The sequence below is a fragment of the Ornithorhynchus anatinus genome, chromosome 17 (genome assembly GCF_004115215.2).
Source record: "Ornithorhynchus anatinus isolate Pmale09 chromosome 17, mOrnAna1.pri.v4, whole genome shotgun sequence".
NCBI classification, from domain to species: Eukaryota; Metazoa; Chordata; class Mammalia; order Monotremata; family Ornithorhynchidae; genus Ornithorhynchus; species Ornithorhynchus anatinus.
The window spans coordinates 19,041,070-19,067,098 of record NC_041744.1 but is presented as its reverse complement, the minus strand read 5'-3'; the positions used below and the strand labels follow the sequence as shown (position 1 = coordinate 19,067,098).

The 26,029-nt window shown below is 46.8% G+C and overlaps 1 long non-coding RNA gene across 1 annotated transcript in view; it reads left to right on the top strand.

Annotated features, from left to right (window-relative positions):
- Window positions 1–22,084, top strand: part of LOC114817678 — a 51,139-nt gene extending 29,055 nt beyond the window's left edge. The window contains exon 2 of the long non-coding RNA XR_003765534.2: window positions 21,622–22,084. This is a non-coding gene — a long non-coding RNA (uncharacterized LOC114817678). The remainder of the gene's footprint in view (window positions 1–21,621) is intronic.
- The last annotated feature ends 3,945 nt before the right edge of the window (window positions 22,085–26,029 follow it).

The window sequence follows — 26,029 nt, the reverse complement described above, 5'->3', positions numbered from 1 at the left end:
AAATGTCTACCCCACTGACTAAAGTGTGTGGGTAAATGACAGCACAAATACGGTTTTGAACAATCCTATCACACAGTAAATGTACTGGAAAAGCTACTTGCAAAATTGCTGATTTTTTTTTCTTTTCTCCTCTCTCTTCCTTTGATCTCCGATAATGGAGGAAATGAGCTATTTGTTCTTTTGTCACATTTTGAAGTGAGCCCCTTGGCTTATCTTTATCTCAACTCTTTGGGTGCCCCTAGTTTGCAGGGGGCACCTACTCCAGCTAAGCAACTCACTGCGCCGGAAGGCCCGTCTCTCCCGCCTACAGGCCCTCACCGGCCGCCTCCCTCGCGCCCACTTCCCGGCTTCCAGAAATCAAGTAGAGGATGTCTTCCTTCCGAATTTCTTTTTCCCAATTCCATCCCCCCTCTTCCACATTAGGACGAAGCATCACCAGCCCACTTTGATTCCTCTCTAGTAATGATATTCGTTTTAAGTGCTTACTATATGGCAAGCAAGGTTCTAAACGCTGAGGTAGATACAAGGTAATGAGGTTGTCCCACGTGGGGCTCACAGTCTGATTCTTCATTTTAGGCATTGTTAAGCGCTTACTATGTGCCAAGAACTGTCTAAGCGCTGGGGTTTGGGGGGGGGGGGGAGATACAAGGTGATCAGGTTGTCCCATGTGGGGCTCGCAGTCTTAATCCCCATTTGACAGATGAAGTAACTGAGGCACAGAGAGGTTGTGACACAGTTACACAGCTGACAAGTGGAGCCTGGATTAGAACCCACCACCTCTGACTCCCGGGCCCGTTCTCTTTCCACTAAGCCACTGGTCAATACATCTCCAACTACACTGGGATGAAAGTCTAGAAGGGGGAAGACGGACTTGAAAACGAGTTAACAGGAATCTATATCAGTATCAGTCCCTGTCCCATGTGGGGCTCCCAGCTCAATCCTGATTTTATAGATGAGGTAACTGAGGCATAGAGAAGTGAAGTTATTTGCCCAAGGTCACACAGCAGACAAATGCTCTCCCACGGTCTTAGTACGGTGCTCTGCATATAGCGAGAGTTCAATAAATACGATCGATTAAATCCATCTACCTTCTTGTCTTGGAAGAACATTCCTTTGTGCTTTAAGAATCACAGTTTTTGGTTCCTTTGTTTCTGAAGAGCAGTGCTTATGCTTTTTTTCATTTTGTCACAAGACTCAGAGTAGTGTATCAGAGTGAGTGGAAGATGCAGTTGGCTTATTCCTGGTGAGGGAAAAGAAAATGATTTTTATTTTTTAATTCCCCCGCTCCTCTTTTCTGTCCACCGAGCTCATTTTCCCTCCCTAATTTTCCATTTTCTGCTTGAAGTCTCCTCACAGCCTTCTCCCACCATCTGTTACCCATCTTCTTTCGACATTAAGAAATTTAATTGAGTTGAAGGCCTGTGTGGAGTATTCAACGCCTTGAAAACATTTTCATCCTTGGGATGTTTTCTTTTGCTCTCCCTAAGCCCACTCCCTCTCTGGGCGGGATCTCCACTTGGGGGAGCGGGGCAGATAGACGCAAGGCATTTTCATTTTCACTTTATTGAAGAACCATTAAGCCCATTCTCTTCCGCAGACATTAAAAGTTAACGCGACTTTCCGGTATCATTCTGTTATTGAGTTTTCCTCCGTTCAGGATGTTGCTCTTGGTTCTCCACCTTTGGAGATGTGAAGGGAAGCACAAGATGAGTGAAGCTAACTTGTTCCGACAGGCCCGGAATCGCCTACCTGCACGTGACGTGGAAACCAATTACTCGACGACCGGGTGGCGAATCACCTCCAGATAGAAAGCTGGGTCCGGGGCTATCGCCTCAGACCCCTCCAGTTTTCTTTTCGTCCTAGAGTTTACTATCAATCAGTGATATTTATTGAGTGCTTACTGTGTGCGGCACACTGTACTGAGCACTGGGGAGAGGACAATGCAACAGAGCGGGTAGACAATAATAATAATAATAATGTTGGTATTTGTTAAGCGCTTACTATGTGCCGAGCACTGTTCTAAGCGCTGGGGTAGACATAGGGGAATCAGGTTGTCCCACGTGGGGCTCACAGTCTTAATCGCCATTTTACAGTTGAGGGAACTGAGGCACAGAGAAGTGACTCGCCCACAGTCACACAGCCGACAAGTGGCAGAGCTGGGATTCGAACCCATGAGCCCTGACTCCAAAGCCCGTGCTCTTTCCACTGAGCCACCTTCCCTGCCCACAAGGGGCTTACAGCAAAGGGGTGAGATGGTGCTTTACGTGGCAGAAATTTCCATTTGAAGGTGGTGGAGGGCTTTAAAGCCAACGTGGGGGTGGATGGGCGACAAGAAGGGGTTCTTGAGGAGCAAAGGTTTTGGTAGAAAATTGATGCAGGCAGCAGAGCCAAGTCTGGACTGGCGCGGGGAGAGACGGGAGGCTGGGAGGTCAGCAAGGAGGGTGCTGCGATAAGGCAAGCTAGTATAAATCCTCGGATTAATCGGGTAGCAGTCGGGTGAGGAGAGGGCGGATTTTATCGATGTCGCGAAGGTTGAACCGACAGGGTTTGGTGATGGGTCGAATGTGTGTGTTGCAGGAGAGAGATGAGTTGAAGGTAACACCAAGGTTACGGGCTGGTGAGACAGGGAGGATGGTGGTGCTATCTACAGTGATCAGAGTCAGGTGAAGGAAAGGGGTAGAGTGGTGGTGGTTGGTCCCACGTGAAGGGTTAGGGGGTTCCAGGCCGAGAAGGAGCGTAGCCTAGTGGATAAAACGCGGGTCTGAGAGTCAGAGGGACCTGGGTTCTAATCCCTGCTCTGCCCCTTGCCTTCTGTCTGACCTTGGGCACGGGACTTGGGTTCTCTGTGCCTGTTACCTCTGTACAATGGGGATTGAGACCGGGAGCCCCAAGTGGGCTCACGGATTAGTTTGTAGCTACCCAAATGCTTTGGACAGTGCCTCATAGGTAGTAAGCACTTGACAAATACCATAAAAAAAAATGGAGGGTGAGAGTCGGGGCTCAGCATGACAAGAGTGAGGTTGAAAGAATTGATCAAAGCTATTTATTGCAGAAAAATTGAGGCTATTATTCCCGGCACTTGAGAGAGTATAATACAGTGCAGTTGTCCATGAGGAGCTTACCGTTTACAGGAGGAGGCAGACGTTAAACTAAATGACACGGGAAAAGGAAGACGAGAAAGGTGAACTCAATTGGCGTGGGCCTTGGATGGTATTCAAGGGCTCAAAGGGTATTGAGTCGAGCGCATGGGAGACTGGGGAGGGCAGATAAAGGAAATGGGGATTTAGTCTGGGAAGGTCTCTTGGAGGAGATGTGATGTTAGGAAGATTTTGGAGGTAGAAAGATGGTGGATGTGATGGGAGAGGGGGTTCCGGGCCTTGAGAACATTGAGGTGCAGAAGCACATATCCGTCAGTTGTATTTATTGTATGCTCACCACGTGCAGAGCGCTATACTTAGCACTTGGGCGGGTAGAATGTAGCATAGTGGGTTGACACATTCCCTGCCCAAGAGGAGTTTGCAATCTAGCATTCACCCTTTTCCCAAGGGAGTTTCAGGACACTCTGCCCATGATTTACTGTGAATTTCCTTGCAAGATGCTCTTCCCATTCATGTCTCCACAGTGTTGCACTCTATCATTCAGTCGTATTTATTGAGCATTTCCTGTGTGCAGGGTTGTAAGCACACGCCGTTCATCAGTCAATCTGTCAATCTCCCATTCAACTTGGTGATGATTTAGGGGTTCGGGGGGTAGGAAAGCAATAAAGAGCTGTTGGGAAGCTATAATTATAATAATAATTATGGTATTTAAGTGCTTACTTTGTGCCAGGCAGTGTTCTGGCTGCTGGGATAGATAGAGGACAGTAGGGTGGGATACAGTCCCTGTCCCCCGTAGGGCTCACTGTCTTAATCCCCTTTTTACAGATAAACTAATTGAGGCCCAGATAAGTAACCTGCCCAAGGTCACAAAGCAGACAAGTGGAGGAGGTGGGATTAGAACTTGACTTCTCTGTGCTCCGGTTACCTCATCTGCCAAAAATGGAGTTAGACTGGAACCCCACCTGAGACATAGACTGTGTCTGCCGCTGTATCTATCCAAGCACTCAGTTCAGTGCCTGGCACGTAGTAAGCGCTTAAGAAATATAATTTAAAAATAATCATGAAGTGTGAGTTTCTGCCGATAGGCGCACTGTGGAAATTCCTGTAGTGTCCCGGTCATTAAATGTCAATCCGATGCAAAGCGTTATTAATGAGTCTTTGCCAAAGAGTTGGAGTTTCTCATTCGAGAATCACGATCAGAAACTAGAAAACCAATCGCCCCATTGGAAGAAAAATCCCAGTGAAGAAAAAAATAACTTATTGTCACTCGAAATCCATTTTAGCTCTGTGCCTCATCTGCGTCTCATTCAACTGTTATTTTAACTTACTTATCGTATGTGCATTCACCAATCGTAATGAAATAGTTCAGTATTGATGAGCCCGTCACACACACTTCCACGAGAATGTCTGTGTAATTCAACTCTAATTAATTTACTTCTAAAAGACGATGTCATTGAAAATCCTCCCGTTGTTTCTCCAGGCGTAGTCTCCACAAAGAAAAGTCAGATTTAATAGTCCGTAAATAGAGTTGAGAAACGCGTTACTCCAACGTGAAAGAGTTTTGCGGATGTTGACCAGAAGCAGCAAATGTGTGAATCGACTTGCTTTAGTTTTCCGGCCTTATGTAGAGCTGTGAAACGTATTTAGAAAGATGAAGATGGTAAACCCTGATGAAAGGAACTAGGGACAAGTGGGGTGATGTCTTGTCATTTTCTCTCTGGAGGGATGGGGTGTTTTTCTACTGATTCTACTGTCCTCTCCCAATTGCTTAATACCGTGCTCTGCGTGCGGTAAGTGATCGATCGATAGCACCGTTAGATCGCCAAGACGTGTTCCCTGGAACACTGGAACCCAAACGGGTCCAGCACGATATGGTGGAAAGAGCACAGGGCCAGAAATTAATAATAATAATGTTGGTATTTGTGAAGCACTCACTATGTGCAGAGCACTGTTCTAAGCACTGGGGTAGACACAGGGGAATCAGATTGTCCCACGTGGGGCTCACAGTCTTAATCCCCATTTTACAGATGAGGTAACTGAGGCAGGGAGAAGTGAAGTGACTTGCCCACAGTCACACAGCTGACAAATGGCAGAGCTGGGATTCGAACCCATGACCTCCGACTGCAAAGCCCGTGCTCTTTCCACTGAACCAAAATTAGGAGACTTTGCTTCTAGTCCCAATCTAACATTCATCCTTTTCCCAAGGGAGTTTCAGGACTCTTTGCCCATGATTTACTGTGAATTTCCTTCCAAGACACTCTTCCCATGCATGTCTCTACAGTGTTGCTCTCTATCATTCATTCAGTCGTATTGATTGAGCGATTTGTTGTGTGACCTTGGTTAAGCCACTTCACCTCACTCTGCCTCCATTTTTCTTTTTTTTTTTTTTTTTTTTTTTTTAGAAAAAAAACCTGTTTTCCCTCCCACTTAGATTGTGATTCCAGCAGGCAACAGAGACGGCGTTCAGTCTAATTATACCCAGTCTCTGGCTGGCCCTTAAACTGACACGATCTTTTCCTTCTCCGTGTGATTTGACTTTTCAAGTTCAACCCTACCTAGGAGGCCGAAGATACCTTCCTGTAACTAACTCTATTCTGCTTTAGGCAAATGAACATTCTCCGGTCAGGCGGCTGCGTTATAAACGTATAAACCTTATAAACGGCATGATGAACGTAGCTGCAGACGTCGTTACGTCTATCTGCGCTGATAGCTCTTTGCGGGGAGGGACCGCGTCTCTTTGCGTTACTTGCCTAAGCTGTCGGTGCTGTCCATCGCCACCCGTCGATCAGTGATACTTATTGGGCGCTTGTGCAGAGCACTGTACTGAGCACTCGGGAGAGTACAGTCCAACAGAGTTGGCAGACATGTCGGTCCCTACAAGGAGCTTCCGGTCTTGAGGGGAGCTGGACATTGAATTAAATCAAGACTGGGAAAAGGATAAGGCATGGGGATATTTAAATGAGTGCTGTTGGGCTGAGGGTAGTCAAGTACGCTAATCCTTAAAGGGTACAGAGTCAAGTTACTCTCCTAAGAGCTTAGCACAGTGTTTGGCGCATAGTAAGCGTTCAATAAATACCATTGAAAGTATCTAGTAAATCCAGATGGGAGAACAAGTAAGGCATCTGAGGGTTTTGGTAGGGAAGGGCCAGTGAGTGCTCAGCACTTCTTTTTTTCAGTATTTTTCAAATGCTTCTTTTGTGCCGGGACCTGTTCTAAGCGCTGGGGTAGATGCAAGACCATCAGGTGAGACACAGTCCCTGTTCCACATGGGCCTCACAGTCTTAATCCCCATTTTACAGGTGAGGTCACTGAGGCACAGAAAAGCAAAGTGACTTGCCCGTGGTTCCACAGCAGATGAGTGGCAGAGCAGGGATTAGAACCGAGATCCCCGGGGCTCCCAGGGCTGTAGTCTATCCACGAGGCCACGTTGCTTACTCAATAAATGCCATTATTATTATGAATGGATTGTGAATTCTCTCCCTGAGGGGCATTTTATATTGACATTCCTGTAGCCTAGGAATGAAAGGCATTGGATGGTGGTGGGCAGTATTGCTATTTTGACTTTTTTTTTTTTTTTTTAACAGTGTCTGTTAGCCAGTTATTCTTCATTATCAGGCAGCGTACTAAGCGCTGACGTAGACGGAAGCTAACTGGGTTTGACAAAGTCCATGTCCAACATGGGGCTCATAATCTTAATCCCCATTTTACAGTTGAGGTAAGAGGCCCAGTGAAGTGACTTGCCCAGGGTCACACAGCAGGCAGGTGTCAGAGATGACATTAGAACCCGGCTCCTTTTGACTTCCAGGCTCCTATCTATGAGGCCACTTTGCTTCTCAGCTGAGCTGAAGGAATTCATTTTCCATTTGCGCTCATATTGGGCCCACTGCAGTACATATTTCAAAGACGAGCCTGTTCCAACTCTATTTTCTTCTTGGTCCCTTTTGGGCTTGGTTTTGGGTATCAGCTCCTCCCCTTCTGGAAGAATTGACTCCGGACAGGGAACGCATCTGCCGGTTTGATTATACCGTCTTCTCCCAAGCCCTCAGTACAGTGCTCTGCACACAGTAAGCGTCCAGTAAATATCAAAGACGGATGAAATTCCCAGAGCGTGTTCCCTAATAGGCTGGCAATCGGGATAAACAACCACTCCTCTTCGGAAAGCACTCTCAGCGGTAAGTTCAAAAGCCAGATCCCTGAAGTCTGTCATTCCCCCTCAATCCAGACAACAGCCCGGCCTCCATCTTCAGATAAAACTTAGATGTCAGGAAGCTTTTTTAACTTTTTCCCCCACCCCCAAGTAGAGCCCTGTGCCACCACAGAAGTGTTTCTTCGTTCCAAAGCCAAACAAGAGACTGATCCGCTCCTTTAAATAGCCTCAGAAAATCTGGTTCTGTTGACAAATGTTCTGGCTGTGTCTCCTCCTCTCCTCTTCAGTAGCAAGTAGCAAAGTCAAAGGCTCGGAGGATTTCCAAACGTGCCCAATAGACGAAGAACTACTCTTCTCTCTTTCTGTAATGAGCCTAGGAGGGCAGCCTTCTTATTTGGCCAGCTCACCCAGCGCTTAGTACAATACGTCGCACAATGTAAGGGTTTCCTAAATACCATAAAAATGGTATCCTGTAGACTGTCAGCTCCTCGTGGACAGGAATCGTGCCTACCGACGAGTTGCATTGGGATTTCCCAAGCGCTCAGGACAGTCCCTGTCCCACTTGGGACTCACATTCTTAATCCCCATTTTACAGATGAGGCAACTGAGGCACCGGGAAGCGCCTTGGCCGGAGAAACACGGACGGGGTGGAGCCGGGACTAGAACCCGAGTCCTTGTGAGTTTCGGCACCGTGCTCTAACCACTCACTAGCCTATCCTGAAACCCATCTAGCACCTCGTGGCTTGTACTCCCGACTCGTTTGCCTCCTGATGATTTGGTCCAAACTTCCTCCTCCGGGAAGAAATCATCTGCCACTTGTCCCTTTTAGTGATGGTTTTTGGGAGGTCGCTGGCCATGAATTAGTTCGCTGGGAGATTTTCCTGTCCCACACAGCTCCGTTTGGACTACGGAGCTGTGCAGGATGACGTAAGCCCTTACTCATCCGCACCTCTATTTTTCCCTTTCCCTTTTGCCACCTGCTTGCAGTATATTTTAGCCTCCGTCTCACCATCTTCCTTCAGCCCCAACTGTAAATTCCTCGAAGGCAAGGATCACGTCTCTTCGGTTGTTCTCTCCCAGTGCTTAATACCGCGCGTGTACATAGTAGGTGCTCAGTAAATATGATTGTAACCTCTTTTTGGGCAGGGTACTTGACTACCCATGCATTTTTTTGTGATATTTGTTTAGCACTTCCTCTTTTGTTATACTCTCCCAAGATCTTAGTATTATGCTATACTCACAATGCACATTCAATAAATGTGAACAGTTGATTATTGCTTGATCATAACACTTTTAAAGCGACGGTGTTTGACTTTTGCCAGCTAAGGAAGACTCTCTTAGCCCCCTAAAACCCTCCGTTCATCTCCACACATACCACTTCATCTCAGTCTTCTCTTCTCCGGGCTAAATAAACTTCCATCTCCCCGGGCCCTAACAAATTCAAAATCTGGAATTCTGAAGGAGCATGTCTATTAAAGCATAAAGAAGACTTGATTTTTACACTGCAAAGGGGAAAAAACAACCCACCCGAAAGCATCAGTTGGAAAAAAAATGCTATTCTTTGAATACTTGGATTAAATGTTCTGAGCGGTTCCTGAATTATTTAATGTAATAGATTCATGACTATCTAGTCTCTACCTTATTGACAAATTTGTTGTTTTGCACCAATTTCCATAATGCATGTTGTGGAGGAAAAAACCCGTTTCAAAAATTGCATTATTTTCCGTTACTTTAGAGGGCTCCACTGAACTATACTAAAAACTTCTCCAGAACTCTGCAGTCTATAAATGGCTTTTTTTGCCTGCAACAGATTTGACTGAAGGGAAGCATCTGAGGATCCGTTTCCCGGAGCGTTGCCTTTCCACTTGCCTTGTTGCCCTGGCAGGTTTTGTGATTATCTCTGAGTTATGCTCGTGGTTTATTATAATTGGATGACCAGGTGCGGCACTTGCTTTGGGAACTGTTGGGTAAACTCGAAATCAGAGAGGAAAAAGGGATTGGGGAAAACCTTGCCGGGTTTTCTCGGCCTCTAAAATTGCCGGGTGTAGCCTCATTTTGGGCAGAGAACCAACCCCGTTGTGTTTCTCCTCTCCCAAGTTCTTAGTACAGTGCTCTGCACCCAGAAAGCGCTCATTAAATATGATTGACTGACAGAGCCTGCGACAGACCCATTCCTTGACTACCACGAGTTTAGCGGCTAGAGGGGGAGACGGACATCACTATAAATAAATAAAATTACAGTTACGTAGATAAGTGCCGCGGGGGAAGGAATAAAGGGAGTCAGGGCGGCGCAGAAGGGAGAGGGAGAAGAGGGAAGGAGGGATCAGAGCCACTGAAAACAGAAAAAAAGTTAAGATCTAAGGCTCGGGAGGGAAACAGTTCAGGTATGAGGGGCAGGGTAGAAATGTGGGGAAAATCCAAAGATGTGGCACTCGAGATGAGGATGGGTGTATACGGATTTTCCTATAGAATATTTAGACTAAGGTCCCGTATGGTATCAGTTGTAGGCGAATGAGAGAGATACGGGGATGAGTTAGGTCTAATCCTCCAACTCGATTTGATTTTTTCCCAGCACTTAGTGCAGTGTTCTGCACCGAGTAGGTGCTTAATAAATTCGACTACTCTTAATAAGACTCCCGAATACACGGTGGGTGGTAAAAGCAAGTGGAATTCATTACCGGAAGTCGTGCAGGCCAGAAACACCAATAGGCTCAAGAGGGGTTTGGGATAAATCCATCAGTTGATTTTTTTTTTTTTTTGAGTGTTTACTGTGTGCGGAGCATTGTGCAAAACGCTTGGGAGAGGATAATACAAGAGAGCTGGTAGATGCGATTCCCGTCCGCAAGGAGAAGCAGCGTGGCTCAGTGGAAAGAGGCCGGGCTTGGGAGTCAGAGGTCATGGGTTCTAATCCCGGCTCCGCCGCTTGTCAGCTGTGTGACTTTGGGCAAGTCACTTCACTTCTCTGGGCCTCAGTTACCTCATCTGGAAAATGGGGATGAAAACTGTGAGCCCCACGAGGGGCAACCTGATCACCTTGTATCCCCCCCAGCACTTAGAACAGTGCTTTGCACGTAGTAAGCGCTCAACAAATGCCATCATTATTATTACAATCTAGAGGGAGCTTATTGGACCTCATGGCCGTCTATGGGAGAGATTTAGGATGTTGGGATGAACCATCCCCGACTGTGAAGAGAAATATCCAGACAGGCAGAACACGGTTCTCAGGAGAAATCCCATGTCGGACGACTCTGTTACACTTTTCTTGCCTGAGTAATGAATACATTGCTCTATACACGGTAAGTGCTCAATAAATACCACCGATCGATTGAATTCTGGCACTGCTATAGGGGATGGAAACCTCACCCGAGAGGCAGCATGGTACAGTGGCTAGAGCACGGGCCTGGGAGTCACAAGGTTATGGGTTCTAATCCCGGCTCTACCACTCTTCTGCCCCGTGACCTCGGGCCAATCACTTAACTACATTTCTTTGTGCCTCAGTTACCTCACCTGTAAAATGAGGGTTGAGACGGTGACCTCCGTGTGGGACGAGGACTGTCCCACCCCTTTTGCTTGTTGTTAATGTTGGTTGGTACTAGTTAAGCGCTTACTATGTGCAGAGCACTGTTCTAAGCGCTGGGGTGGACACAAGGGAATCAGGTTGTCCCACGTGGGGCTCAGTGTCTTAATCCCCATTTTACAGATGAGGGAACTGAGGCACAGAGAAGCGAAGTGACTGGCCCAAAGTAGGTGCCTAAATACCGTAACAATAATAATAACTGAACGGACCTTTGGCCGTGGACCGGGAATGCTACGGCTTATGTCCGTTTTTTCTTGATTTTCATTTGCTGTGGAATAGCCTTTGAATAAACGCTGTCATTTTCCTGATAATCATACGGAGAAATTCATTTGTCACCTTGTAATGAATCAGTGAAGCCCTCTTAAAAGAGTGATTACGCATTTTATCGGTTGTTTGAAAATTACATTACTGGAGACGTGGTTCTGTCCAGGTTTGTCCCAGTGTTATGACTGTTAGAGAAGCGGCGTGGCTCAGTGGAAAGAGCCCGGGCTTGGGAGTCAGAGGTCATGGGTTCGAAACCCGGCTCTGCCACTTGTCAGCTGTGTGACTGTGGGCGAGTCACTTCGCTTCTCTGGGCCTCAGTTACCTCATCTGGAAAATGGGGATCAAGACTGTGAGCCTCACGAGGGGCAACCTGATGACCCTGTATCCCCCCCCCCAGCGCTTAGAACAGTGCTCTGCACATAGTAAGCGCTTAACAAATACCAACATTATTATTATTATTTGGCTTTGGTTGCTCACCCGTAAGCCGGGTGGAATTTTCAGAGAACTTTACCCGCTCCACGGAAATACTTCTACAGTTAGGAACGTCCCCGAATTCGCTCCGTCTCTATGACAATAATGCCAACGGGAGAAAATGAATAACCCCGCATTGCCCTGTGTCAAAAAATTGCCGTTTTTTGTAAAAGCTGTCATCCTACTTGGAGAGGTAATGTCAGTGAGTAGGTGAGACGTTGGACTGTCAAAACCGCGCGGAGCAGATGTACCAAATTCTGAGGGAGAGAAGCTTCCCCCGGGATGTGGGAGTTGGAAATCTGGGTTTTCCGATCCTGCCTTATGGAGAACGGCTGTTCTCTGGAGCGTTGGGTTTTGCGAAGGCTGAAACGTATCCCCCGAGTGAAGAGACGCCGTCCGCTCTCTGCTTTTAATGTCGCTCTCCCCCTTTAGACGGTGAGCTCCTCGTGGTAGACACCAAATCCACCAGCTCTACTGTAGAGCACTCGCGTAAGCCCTTAGTACAGTGCTCGGGACACGGAGAGTGTTCAGTAAATAACATTGCTGCAATTGCCCTAATCCAGATTTGCAGCGTTCATAGCAATATCCCTCGGAACTTATTTCCTTTGTTTGGTTTCCATCCACTTTTTCTTTATTTGAACTGAAGCTCTTTCTCAAGGTCTCCGGACAATGAGCGCCACTGGGTACAAGTGCGAAAAATAAGAGTTCAACAAGGAAATCTCTAACTATTGGACTCTCTCCTTTGTTCATTAATTCATTCGGTCATAGTTAGCGAGCGTTTCCTGTGTGCAAAGCACCGTACTGAGCGCCTGGGAGAGTACAGTATAACGGACCCATTCCCTGCCCCCAGTGAGTTTATCGAGAGAGCGTCCAGTCTGTCTTTTGATGTCCTGACTGGAATTTCAAAGGCAAGAGCCGATACGTTTCAGTTTTCTCTCTTCACCACCCCCATCCTCTCTGCCTGTCGATCCATCACTGGTATTTGTGATGCTGTCACCATGTGCAAAGCGCTATACTAAGCGCTTGGGGGAGTGCAGTGTAACAGCAGTCGCATTCGTGCCCACAGCGAGCTCAGTCCACACTAAACCCAACTGCTCGGCGCGCTTCTCTGAGGTTTCATGCTCTCCGTGCGTCTCCCTCCTCAAAAAACGTCTACTGGTGGCTCGTTCCTCTCCATCTGAAGCAACAACTCCTTATCACTGGCTCTAAAGTACTCCCTCGGCTCTCCCCTCCTGCTCTTGCTCGCTCCTCTCCCACTACGCCCCAGCTCGCCCACTTCCTTCCTCTCATTCACTCCGCCTCCATCTCAACTCTCTTTCCATCAACCTCTTGCTCACACTCTCCGCCTCCTTGCTCCTCCCCCTTCCCATGTAGCTGACCACTGCACCACCCCACCCCGACGCATGCGGACATTTTCAAGAGTCTCTCTTGACTAATCCCACATCCCTTTTGTATATATCTGGTTTTTTCTTATATTGATGTCTGTTTTCCTCCCCCCTCTAGACTATGAGCTCGTTGCGGTCAGAGAAGGTGTCTCTTGTGGTTTGGTACTCTCCCAAACGCTTAGTACACTGTTCTGCGTACGGGAAGCGCTCAGTACATATGATTGAATGAACGATCTATCATTTTGCAGCTCTATTCCCGGCTCCACCATCACCAACTGCCACTTGTGCGATGCTGCGTCTTCTATTGATCCAGTTGTTATTGAGCGCTTACTGTGTGCAGAGCACTGTACTAAGCGCTTGGGAGACTAGGGTGAAACAGAGTTGATACACATGCCTACCCTTAAGGAGCTTAAAAGTTAGTGGACTCTACGCATTGATGTACATCAGTGAATGGTATTTGAGTGCTTCCCGTGGGCAGAACACCTTATTAAGCGCTTGGGAGAGTTCAGTACAGCAGAGTTAGTAGAGACTCCCCCGCTTACGAGTATCTTACGGTCTAGTGGAGGAGCCCCAAATCGGTATGAATGAATAATTTACTAATATGTACGTAAGGTCTGTGGGGCTGAGGGCGGGGTGACTATCAAGTGCTCAGAGCTTATACATCCAAGTGCGTAGGTGACTCGGAAGGAGGAGGGAGTCGGGGAAAAGAGGCCTTACTGGGGGAAGGCCTCTTGGAGGAGACGTGACCGTAAGAAGTCTTGCAGGGTGGGCAGAGTGGTGGTCTGGTGCATATGGAGCAGGAGAGAGTTCCAGGTCTGAGAGAGAATGTGGGAAAGGAGTCGGAGGCGAGATCGACGCTGCTGGAGCTATAGTAGTAATAATAATAATGTGCCAAGCACGGTTCTAAGCGCTGAGGTAGGTACAAGGTAATCAGGTCGTCCCACGTGGGGCTCACAGTCTTCGTCCCCATTTTACAGATGAGGGAACTGAGGCCCAGAGAAAGCAAGCGGCTTGCCCAAAGTCACGCAGCTGATAAGTGACGGAGCCGGGATTAGAACCCACGACTTCTGACTCTCAAGTCCGGGCTCTTTCCACTAAGCCACGCTGCTTCTCCGTAGGAAATCAGTGTGGCAAGGTAAGAGGAGGGTGAGCTGATTGAGTATTTTGAAGCCAATGGTGAGGAGCTTGATGTGTGTGTGTGTGTGTGTGTGTATATAAGCAGCGTGGCTCAGTGGAAAGAGCCTGGGCTTCGGAGTCCGAGGTCATGGGTTTGACTCCCGGCTCTGCCACTTGTCAGCTGTGTGACTGTGGGCGAGTCACTTCTCTGTGCCTCAGTTACCTCATCTGTAAAATGGGGATTAACTGTGAGCCTCACGTGGGACGACCTGATTACCTTGTATCTACCCCAGCGCTTAGAACAGTGCTCTGCACATAGTAAGCGCTTAACAAATACCAACATTATCATTATGATTATTACGTATATAAAATATACTACACTCTATTGCTTCCTCCTGCTTCTAATTTATTTTTGTGTAGGTCTTCACTCACGAAATTGTAAGCTCCTCAAGGGCGGGATCTTTCCTGCTAACTCTATTGTACTCTAGCCAGCATTTATAGACTGTGAGCCTGTCACTGGGCAGGGATTGTCTCTATCTGTCGCCGAATTATATGTTCCAAGCGCTTAGTACAGTGCTCTGCACCTAGTAAGGGCTCAATAAATACTATTCAATGAATTTAGTACCGTGACCTATAATGATAGTAATGGTATTTGTTAAGCATTCACCACATGCCAAGCGCTGTTCTAAGCACTGGGATAGATACCAGTTGATCAGGTTGGATACAGTCCCTGTCCCACATAGGACTCGCAGCCTTGATCCCCATTTTACAGATGAGGGAACTGAGGCACCGAGAAGTGAAACGACTTGCCCGAGGTCAGGCAGCAGACGCGTGGCAACCCGGGATTAGAATCCGTGTCCTCTTAGTCCCAGGACCGTGCGATTTCCACTGGGCCACGCTGCTTCTAGCAGGCTCTCGGTACGTGCTGTTGATGGAATAATTGATCAGATCTAAATAGGCCACAAAAAAAAAAAAAAACCATAGGCGAGAGGTATTTCTGAGCCGCTATTAAAACGTATCTCGAATTTTTCTCATTCAGCGCCTGCGGTACTTAGAACTGGCACTGCCCATTTTGAATACATAGCAGAGCTTTCCTGGGATTGAACAATTAGATTTTTACAATGCCTGGAGAATGCACAATCTAACACAACCGGGGATATAAAACTTTCATCTGTATTATTATAACTTTCCCTCTCACTTTGCTTCAAGATGTTAGGGAAAGGAAAAAAAAAAATGTTCAACTAGAATTTGTTCAGAGGAGGCATATTTTTCCACTATTGAGGGGGCAGGAATCTGAAGCCCATTGTGTTCATAATGAATATTTCCTTTCTTTCGTATCTCCAGTGAAGTTGAAAATTTCTTCAGGAGAACAGACCTTGGGTGGACTCGGGCTCGATTCTAATCTGCCACTTCTCTGCTGTGACCTTGGGCAAGTCACTTCACTTCTCTTAGATCATCTGGAAAATAGGGCTTAGGACTGTGAGCCTTAGAAAGGACGCAGACTGTGTCCAACTGAATTACCATATATCCACCCCAGGGCTTAGCACGTTGCCTGGCACATAGTAAGCGCTTAACAAATACCTCAATCATTATTATTATTGCTTTTTTTTTTTTTTACCACTCTTCAGCAATGCCCCCAAACATCTTTAGATGTTCTTGCAAATGAACCGTACAGTTAGCCTGGGAGGGAAATAAACCGGCATCATTAAGTAAACTGGAAAAGAAAACCAGAGCCATCGAAAGAGTCAGCTGTTCAACCAATAGCGATATCAGATGCCACGAAAAGCACTCATTCCCATTCGGAATGCCGGCGCCCGTTCCGGTAAACATTTACATAAATGTAACTCCTGCAACCAATCCAACGGATCGCCTCGTGGCGATTTTAAAATTAGTTCACGCTGACGTTAGCGGAAGAGAGCTCGGTCACCGTGACGAGAAGCAGAAAACCGGTCTTTAGCGGAGATTACCGTTCCAAATGGATTACCCAGATCTTTATGAATTTTCATAAAATATAATTCCGCCGCCGGGGCCTCCATCCAGAAGCGGGGAAAATGTTCCCCGATATCTTCCCGACTATCACCTTCAATTAATTCCCTGCTTGTGAAGCCAACTGAACTGTTGCAGCAAGACGCACAGAATTAGGTATCTACCGAGAAGCAACATGGCCTACTGGAGAAAATCCGGGCCTGAGTTTGGGAGAGTCTAACCTCGGCTCTGCCATTTGTCTGTCGAGTGACTGTCCTTCTCTCTGCCTCAGTTTCCTCAATTGAGGATGGGGATCCCTGCTGTCGCTCTGTGAGCCCATGAGGGACAGGGACCGTGTCTGACCTAATTAATTCATATGTAACCAAGTGCTTAAAACGGTGACACATAGTACGAGCTTAACAAATACCATAAAAAAAAAAAATGGGATAAACTTGAGCTGGAGTGCTGAAATGAGGGGCCAATCGATTGGAGGTATTGAGTGCTGACAGTGTGCACAACCCTGTAGTAAGTATTTGGGAGAGTGCAATACTCACACTTGGTAGATACGTCATGAACCCAGTTTGTAGTGGGGGGTTGAAGAGCGGGAGGGGACAGGTTGGAGAGCGGGTGGGATAAAGTTGCCATTTTGGATCTCGGCTGGTCTGAGGGAAACTCTCTGGTCTTGACCGAGACGGGGGGGGGTGAGCGAGGGTGGGAGTCCAGCTCAAAAGGCTGTAGGAGCCAACGTCCCCCTGGAGTGGTCAAGTTTGGAGCAGAAGACTGTGGGAGAAGCTTGGTCAGAGAAGGATCAAATCTCTGACCCCTTAATAATGTCTCCTCCAAGGGCTCCTGTGTATTCCAGCACTCAGAAAGATCAACTTCCTGGCCCCGTTTAACTTATCTCTTAAGAGGTCTGTCCCTACTCTACCGTGCCAGGGCCCTTTGCAAAGTGATGACAGCTCGGGAAGAAATGTGGCATACTGGAAAGAACTCTGGTTTGGGAATCAGAGGACCCGGGCTTCAATTCCACAATTTGGCCCACTTGACCAAGTTATCAAACTTGCCTTGTACCTCAGTTTCCTCGTTTGTGAAATGGGGATAAACCGCCTGTCTGCCTTTCTCTTAAAATGAGCCCCAGGTGAGACGGGGTTTGGGTCCCACCTGATTATCTCGCATCTACCCCAGTGCTTGGCACAGATACAGTGCCGTCGTTATGATTATTATCGTTATGGATCACAACCGGAAGATTCAGCTGTGAGGATAGAGGAGATGATTGGGTAAAGATGAGCCAGTCGATCAGTGGTGTTTATGGAGCGCTTAGTTTGTGCAGAGCACTGTACTAAGGGAATGACGAGCGGTTGTGGGAGTGGGGTCATCACTGTGATGTGGGTTTCCGAAGTCGAGTACATCCACAGAGATGTGCCAGTTTAGGAGCTGTAGCTCTTGGTTGAGATGAAATGAATAGAGCGAGAGAGCAGAAGAAACGGGGTCTTTGAGAAGCAGCATGGCGCAGTGGAGTCCGAGGACCTGGGTTCTAATCCCGGCTCCACCACTTGTCTGCTGTCACCTTGGTCAATTCATTCATTTAATCTGTGCCTCAGTTCCCTCGTTTGTAAAGTGGGAATTAAGACCGTGAGCCCTGAGTAGTTCATATCTTCCCCAGGGCTTAGTACGGTGCCTGGCACCGTACTTAACAACTTAACAGATACCACAAAAAGCGAGCCGACACTTGAACTGTTCTTCCTATTCGGAATGAATGTTCAGATATTCTCGAACGGTTAACACTGAGCAAACTGCCAAGAAGCATCTTTTGTAAGTACAGATTACGATGGGTCCCAAAGCAGAGTTAAGTTGTCGGGAAGAGACAATCGGATGGATAGACGCTAAAGACACCGAGAGAGAGGAAGAGAGGAAACAACTCGTCCTGGGTCCAAGATAAAGTACCAGACATTATGTCCAACCTGATTAACTTGTGTCTACCCCAGCGCTTGGAGGAAAGCCCCATGGTACTCATGTACATATTCATAATTCATTTCTTTATACCAATGTTTGTTTCCCCCTCTAGACTGTAACTTGTTACGGGCGGGGAGTGTGCCTGGACTATTGTCCTGTTGTACTCTCCCCAGCTCTTACTACAGTGGTCTGGCACACAGTAAGCGCGCAATAAATACGATCGACTGAGAAGGAGCAGTCTGGAATGACTGAGCAGATTGAGGGTGACAGTTACCTAAACATTATACAGAAAACGTTTAGAGCATCAAAAACGGGCATTTTTTCAATTAAAAACGTTATTCTCCAGCCACCTCGCCTCAAAGTGCAAACCCACCCACCTGGAAGCATGATTTCAAACCCTTTAAAATGAAAGGCTTGTGTAGCGTTTGTTGAAATGACAATATTTCCACCGTACACTTTGAGGTGGCGAGTTCATTTGTGAGGGCTGAAAGTGGATTTGGAATCTGCAGCTGGAATTATTTTTAAGGCTTTTTTTTTTTTCAAGAAAAGTTCTAGTCTTCCTCCAAACTTGGTGAATGTGTACTTCTAGAATCCATTGTATGTCCTTTTTGGCTATTCTTATGAAATATCGCAAGACCCTAGTGGGACTGGGGGGCATTTTCCAATCAGCTAATTGCAGTAGATAAAATTGTCACAGAAAAGGCAACTTAACGGGATCCGCCCTCTGTAAATGCATTATTTTAAAAAGATTTCTTATAATTAAATTCTTACATATGGGCAGAGTGAATGAATTAATGTTTCTGTGATAGCTCTACAAAACGTTGGGTGGTTTAATATACCATATGGAGCAGTGCATAATACACGGAGCTTGCATTTTTGTGGCTATAAATCTGATTTTTTTTTTTTTTTTGCGGTTTGATGCATTTCAGTCAGATCCTTAAAATAGGAACCTTGTTCATCTGTCTCTTGCCGAACCGTGACTTTCATGTTTCTGATCCATCAAAGGCACTGAGCCCTGGGTACTGAGGAATAATCTCTGGGCTTTGTGGACTAGCAGAATGCCCATCCCAAGAAGGTTCTCTCATGCTCCTGGAACCAGGGGATAATTGCTTTTTGGTCTTCGTGTTGATACTCGGCAGCGCGGACGATTTGGTTGCGGGAAATCTAAATGTCTCTAGGTTGACTCCAGCTCAAGGGTTTGTCATCCTCTTGTGGTGTTTGAAGGAGAAGAGAACAGGTCTGAATATCCCACAGCGGAGAGGTTTGAGCTCCTTTTTAACACCTCCATGCTTTGATGTGTTCAATTCCCCGTGGGCCTGTATCCAACCTTGCTGAATTACCTTTGTTTTGTTGCCAATTCTCTTCTCAAGGGTCTCGGGCCCTCACGTGAAACCAAGTGTAAGCTCGCTGTGGGCAGGGACTTGTCCACCGATTCGGTTATAGTGTACAATCCTAGGCATTAGGACGAGGCTCTGCACGCTGTAAGCAAGCAATAAATCCCACTGATTGAAAGAGCAGCCACGGTACCATCTCCCTAGGAAAATTTTGTAGGTGCAGTTTGATGAGGGGCCTAGAGAGTGTGCACCTGATGATAATTACGGTACATGTTGAGCGCTTACTCTGCGCCAAGCCCGGTTCTAAGTGCTGGGGTAGATAAAAGTCAATCAAGGAGGACACAGTCCCTGTCCCACACGGGGCTCACACTCTTAGTCTTCGTTTTACAGGGGAGGCAACTGAGGCCCCGAGAAGTGAATCGACTTATCCAAGTCCCACAGCAGTGCCTGGCACCTAGTAAGTGCTTCCTAATTCCGTTATATTGTACTCTCCCAAGCGCTTAGTATATTGCTCTGTGCATAGTCAGCACTCACATACCATAAAAAATAAGTGACAAGGCACTGGGGAAAATGTCTATTTTTTTCCTCCACAAATGGCGATTTTTATTTTGAAAAATCTCCCTAATTCCACTTAGGGAATGAAGGACAGCTTAGAACAGAAAGAGGCAATACGTTTTTAGCAGTGAAAAGAGTCGGAGGGTAAAGTAGCCACACGTGCATCTTCAGTTTCCCCCGTCACACCATTAAGTCATTTAGCATAAGCCTCATATTTGTGATAACGAATGCCTGTATTGCTATAATTAAGTGGTTTCTATGTGCTTTAGGGCACTACGCTAAGCACTGGGGTTGAAATAGGATAGATGGGACTTGGTGTCTGACTCACAGGGGGCTCTCACTATGATGGAGGGGAAAGCTGGTATTGTATTCCCATTTTACAGATGAGGGAACAGAGCCACAGAGAAGTGAAGAGAATCGTCCAAGTTCGGAAAGCAGCGGTGGAGCCGGGAGTAGGGCTCGGGGCTTCTGATTCTAGGAACGTTTGAAGTCTTGCTGAAATCTCAGATCGAAGCCTTCGACACGGTCACACAAAGTAAACCGCTCCCGCTTTCGACGCACTGTAGCTGCCGTTTTCTTTCCGTCCTTTCAAGCCGAGGCAGAATCGCCTTGAATAATTTATTTCCAGCCCTTGCCAACACAACTATTTTCTCCAGCCTACTCAGCAGACACTGAAAATCCCTGACGACCTTTGTTCTCTCCATTAAAGATCGATCAGTCGATGGTATCCATTGAGCACTTACTCGATGCCGAGACTACTGAAATAAATGTTTGGCAGAGTAAGCTACCCCAGAGTCGGTGGACATGTTTACTGTCCACAAGGAGCTCGCAGTCTACAGGAGGAAACAGACACGAAAAGAAACTAGGGATATGTTCTTAGGTGCTGTGGGTTGAATAGCAAAAGCTTAATGGATACAAATCCAAGTGCTTAGGTGATGTAGAAGGGAGAGGAAATAGGGGAAATGAGGGCTTAGTGGGGGAAGGCCTCTTGGAGAAAATGTGATTTTTGATAAGGGTTCGAAGGTGCCGTCTGTCAGATATGAGCAAGGAGTGGCTTGCTCATCCCGGCTCCACCACCTTTCCGCTGTGCGACCTCGGCCAAGTCACTTTACTTCTCTGGGCCGCGGTCCCCTCGTCTGTAAAATGGCGATTGAGACCGGGAGCCCCACGTGGGACGGGGACACTGTGTCCGATCCGATTTGCCTGTGTCCCCTTCGGTGCTTAGAACAGTGCTTGGCACGAAGTAAGCGCTTAATAAATACCGTGATTGTTGTTATTTCCAGGCCAAAGAGGGGTGGGGGGGCAAGGGGTTAGCAGCAAGGTATATGAAAGTGAGGCTGTGGAGGAGCAGAGCGTGTGGGCTGGGTTGTAGCAGGAAATCAGCAAAGGAAGATAGGAGGGGGCGTACAGCTCTATCCGACTGGCCGCACTGCTTATCATTTGAAGGGGATCATAGAACATACTAAGTCTTTGAAATTCATAGTCCCGACAGATAGTAGAAAGAGGATGGGACTGGGAATCAGAAGATCTAAATTCCAGTCCCAGTTCTACCTTGGCCAAGTCGCTTACCCCTCTCTGGGTCTCAGTTTTTTCATCTGTAAAAGGGGGATAAAATGCCCATTCTCCTTCCTTCTATGATCTGCTCCTCTCGATGCTCAGGGAAGAGTTAGCACTTAATTTTGTTATGAATAATGTAGACCCGATTGGGTTCCGAGAGGAAAGCTCTGATGCTCTTTTTTTTTTTTTTATCGTGCAGCATTCCTGCTTCTGACGTGGTGCTGTAGGGGTCTGGATTAGTTTACGCATCTCTCTCTGAAAATGCCTTGGTCTCTGCTAAGGAGCAGAAATTCCACTGGAAAACAAAACACCCAGCTCCGTCAGGGACCAGATTGCATCCCCAGGTGTTCGGAACCGGATCGAATCAAAGCCCGCGTAACAGCTGAAGTTCTCAGGGATGCTCCTTGATTTAAGCCTCTATCAAGAAGGACTTTATCCAAGGGAAAATAAGGCTAAGAAGACTAGGGACTGGTGGAAAGAGCAGGGACTTGGGGTCAGAGAACCTGGATTCTAATCCTGGCTCTCCCACTTGCATGAGCTCATCCCTTGACATTATTACTAGGCCTCCGATAGCTCATCTGTAAAATGGGAATTCAGTCGTTCTTGTCCCTTCTCTTTAAATTGTGTCCCATGTGATAAACATTTATCTACCGTAGCAATTAGTTCAGTGCTTGGCATATAAGTGCTTAACAAATACCACCTTGGTGATTATTAGAATCTGAGAGACAAGATTTCTCCATCTCCCATGACCTCTTCAGCCATGATTCCCACCCGCTCTGTGGATTGTCCTTTCCTCTGTTATATGGCGGTGCTGTAACTGTGATTTCAGGTTTTCAAAGTATTTATGTCCTTAATATGTGTCAGGCCCTGGGGTAGATAGAAGCTAATTATGTTGGACGGGGTCCACGTCCCACGTGGGGCTCATGGTTTAAATCCCCATTTTACAGATAAGGTGACTGAGGTAGGGAGGAGTTAAGTGACTTGTCCAAGGTCTTACAGAGCTGGAGCTGGATTTAGAACCCAGGTTCTTCTGACTCCCAGGCCCGGGCTCTATCCACTAGACCACGCTGCTTCTCGCTTTGGCCACTGAACTGCTTTCCTTCACGTCACTGTCCCCCAAGCTTTGGAGTGACCTTCATTCAGTGAATTGTCATCTCAAACATTTCTCCATTTCCCTGTTTCTAAGATGATCTTGAATCTGTCTTTCATCACCGTTTATAAATTGCTATCTGTGCCACACAGCACTTAAGTCTCCAATTCTATTTAATTTGACATTGAATTATTCATGTAGTTATTTCATCCGGACACGTTAGCGGCAATATCGTCCGTCCTTTCCTCGTCCTGCTCCCATCGTGGATAAACAGTTCAGATCTCACCATCTCCCTTAAGAGAGTGCAAGCCCTAAGTGGGAAGGGTCTTTATCTTTTCCTTCTAAAGAGCTCGCCAAGCGGTCAGCACAGCGTTCGGCTCGCAGTAGGTATTCAGCAAATGCCCTTGCCTAAATGATGACAAGAACAGCGTCTCTTTGCAAGATGATCACGGATTCAGCTGACAAATAGTCCTTAAAAGGAATAATTAGCACCTCACCATTCTTGAGCCTCTAATTCCCTGTCTCTCTCCCTCCCAGATCTGTGAAGTCCCCTTGGGCAGTTGAGAAATGCTTCTTTTGCTTGAAAAGTTTCAGGTTTTCCAGGAACGTTCCAGGGAGCATCCGAGTCCTACCACCTCTTCTTTCACATCTCCTCCAGGAAGCCTTCCCTGCCTAGTTTCCCATCTTCTCACTCTATTTCTCCCTACCTACTGAGTCACCTAGGCACTTGACTCCTCACACCCTAAGCACGATAATTATAACGATCGTAACACAATCACCCGAAAAGTCTTTTGGGAGGAATTGTCTCTATTTGTTGCCAAATTGTACTTTCCAAGTGCTTAGTACAGGGCTCTGCACACAGTCAGTGCTCAATAAATATGATTGATTAGATGAAAAATAGTAGCATCAAGTGTCTATATGCTAAGCACTGTACTAAACACTGCGGTAAGTTTTTAAAGAAAATCCCCTCTCCCCACCTTAGTGCTTATGAGTTTTTTTGTGGTATCTGTTAAGCACTTACTATTAATCGAGCAGTCTTCTAAGTGCTGGGGTAGATACGAGTCTATCATTTGGGACACTGTCCCTGTCCCAATTTGGGCTTTAAGTAGGAGAGAGTAAGATTTCGTCCCCATTTTATAGTTGAAGAAACTGCGACCGGAAGAGTTGAGCGACTTGCCCAAGGTCACCCAGCAAGAAAGTAGTCAGGATTAGAACTCAGGTCCTCTTTCGGTGGTATTTCTTCCCCCTTGTCTTGTGCCACCGAGTCATCTTTGACCCATAGTGACTTCATGGACACATCCCTCCCAGAAAGGCCCACCTCTTACAGTGCTCTGCACATAGTAAGCGCTCAATAAATACTATTGAATGAATGCAATCCTTTTGGTCGTGTATCTGTAGAGTTGTCTTGGTAAAAAAAAAATATATATATATGGAAGTGGTTGGCCATTGACTCCTTCCACGCGGTAAACTTGAGTCTTCACCTTTGATTCTCTCCCATGCCGCTGCTGCCCAGCACAGGAGAGTTTTGACTGGGATTGTCTTCCACTCGATAGCCGCTGCCCAAGCTAGGAATGGAACGGATAAGCCTCCGCCTGACTCTTCCTCCTTAGTCGAGTCTAGTAAAGTACTGGCGTTTCTTCCCCTTATCTGTCATTAATTTAATGTCTATCTGCCATGATAGATTCCTGAGATTTGCTCTTCCCCCCTCCTGGCAGCCCCACCCCGCTTCCGTACGTATCCGTAATTTTATTCATCTGTATCGATGATGATGTTGGTATCTGTTAAGCGCTTACTACGTGCCGAGCACTGTTCTAAGCGCTGGGGGAGATACAGGGTCATCAGGTTGTCCCACGTGAGGCCCGCAGTTAATCCCCATTTGACGGATGAGGTAACTGAGGCACAGAGAAGTGAAGTGACTTGCCCACATTCACACAGCTGATAAGTGGCAGAGTGGGGATTCGAACTCATGACCTCTGACTCCCAAGCCCGGGCTCTTTCCGCTCAGCCACGCGGTCTCCCCCCGTCTAGAATATAAGCTCATTATGGGTAGGGAATGTGACTCTTTAGTGTTGTATTTCACTCTCCCAAGCATCTAGTACAGTGTTCTGCCAACGGTAAGCGCTCAGTAAATAGGATTGAATGAACGAAAAGGATCGTCTCAACTAACTCTAATGCTCTGTAAAGTGGTTAGGTCGACTGCACGCAGAGAGAGAGTTTTCGTTAAATACTATTGATGAATCGCTAGCCATCAGAGTCCCGTTTCTTCAGTCTCCGTTCAGAGCAGTTGTCTAGACGGTACTAATAATGTTGGTATTTGTTAGGCGCTTACTATGTGCAGAGCACCGTTCTAAGCGCTGGGGCAGATACAGGGTCATCAGGTTGTCCCACCTGGGGCTCACAGGTAATCCCCATTTTACAGATGAGGTAACTGAGGCAAAGAGAAGTTAAGTGACTTTCCCACTTGTCAGCTGTTGACCGTGGGCGAGCTGGGATTCGAACTCATGACCCCTGACTCCCAAGCCCAGGCTCTTTCCACTCAGCCACGCCGCTTCTCTGGACTGTAAGGACTGTAAGCTCCTTGTGGGCAGAGAACATGCCTAGCGACTCTTCCCCTGTACTTTTCCCAGCCCTTCCTACAGCGCTCGGATGCCCACTAAATAAATGACCGACGCACGGTACCTGTGATAGTCTTCATTTTCCTAAAGGTTTTTCTAACTTTTTCCTTTTTCTCTGGCCTGGATTATTATGAATCTGAAAGGTGGAAGAAAAGGGTATGAAACAAAGTGAATCCCATCCTGACCTTTTCTGTCCATTTCTTTGCTTTTCTAGGAGAATTCAAGCCACATTATGGTGATTTTAAGCATATTTTACTTAATGGTCCACAACGGTATTTCACGTTGCGGTGCACTAAAGAACATCCGATCGCCTTTATGGGAAGATCTTATTATTTTTTTTTCTTTTTATTACCTGATAGGAGTGCATTAGCTACGGAAGGGTTTAGTGTGGAGGACTCCGTTAATGGGAGTTTGGAGACTTGAGTATTTCTTGCAACTTGGAATATTCCAATATAGACCTTCCCTTCACCGTCAACACCTGGAGGAAAAATCAGACTCAATTTTAATGGAACCCGGGGCAAATCCTCTGCGATATCTGAACCTCCCGTACAGGGAATCGATCAGCAGAAATCGATCGGGGGTATTTATCAGTCGCTTATTCTACGCCGAGCACTGTACTAAGCAGCCGAGTTGAGTACAGCCGAGTTGGGAGACGCTTACCCTGCCTACGGGAACTTCAAATCTAAAGGGAGAAGGAATGCGTGCTTAAAAGTTTCATAATTGGGAGTGGCAGAGAAAGTAGAGCTTTTCTGGTAGAGGAGATAGATTCTATCTACTGCAACACTTAGCAATACTTGACATTTAATAAATGCTTAATAGGCTTGCCCATAAGCTTCCCCGTTGCCTTTCTGTCCCAGGTGACACGAATAAAATGGCGTCATCATTTTGTTTGGTAAATTCCA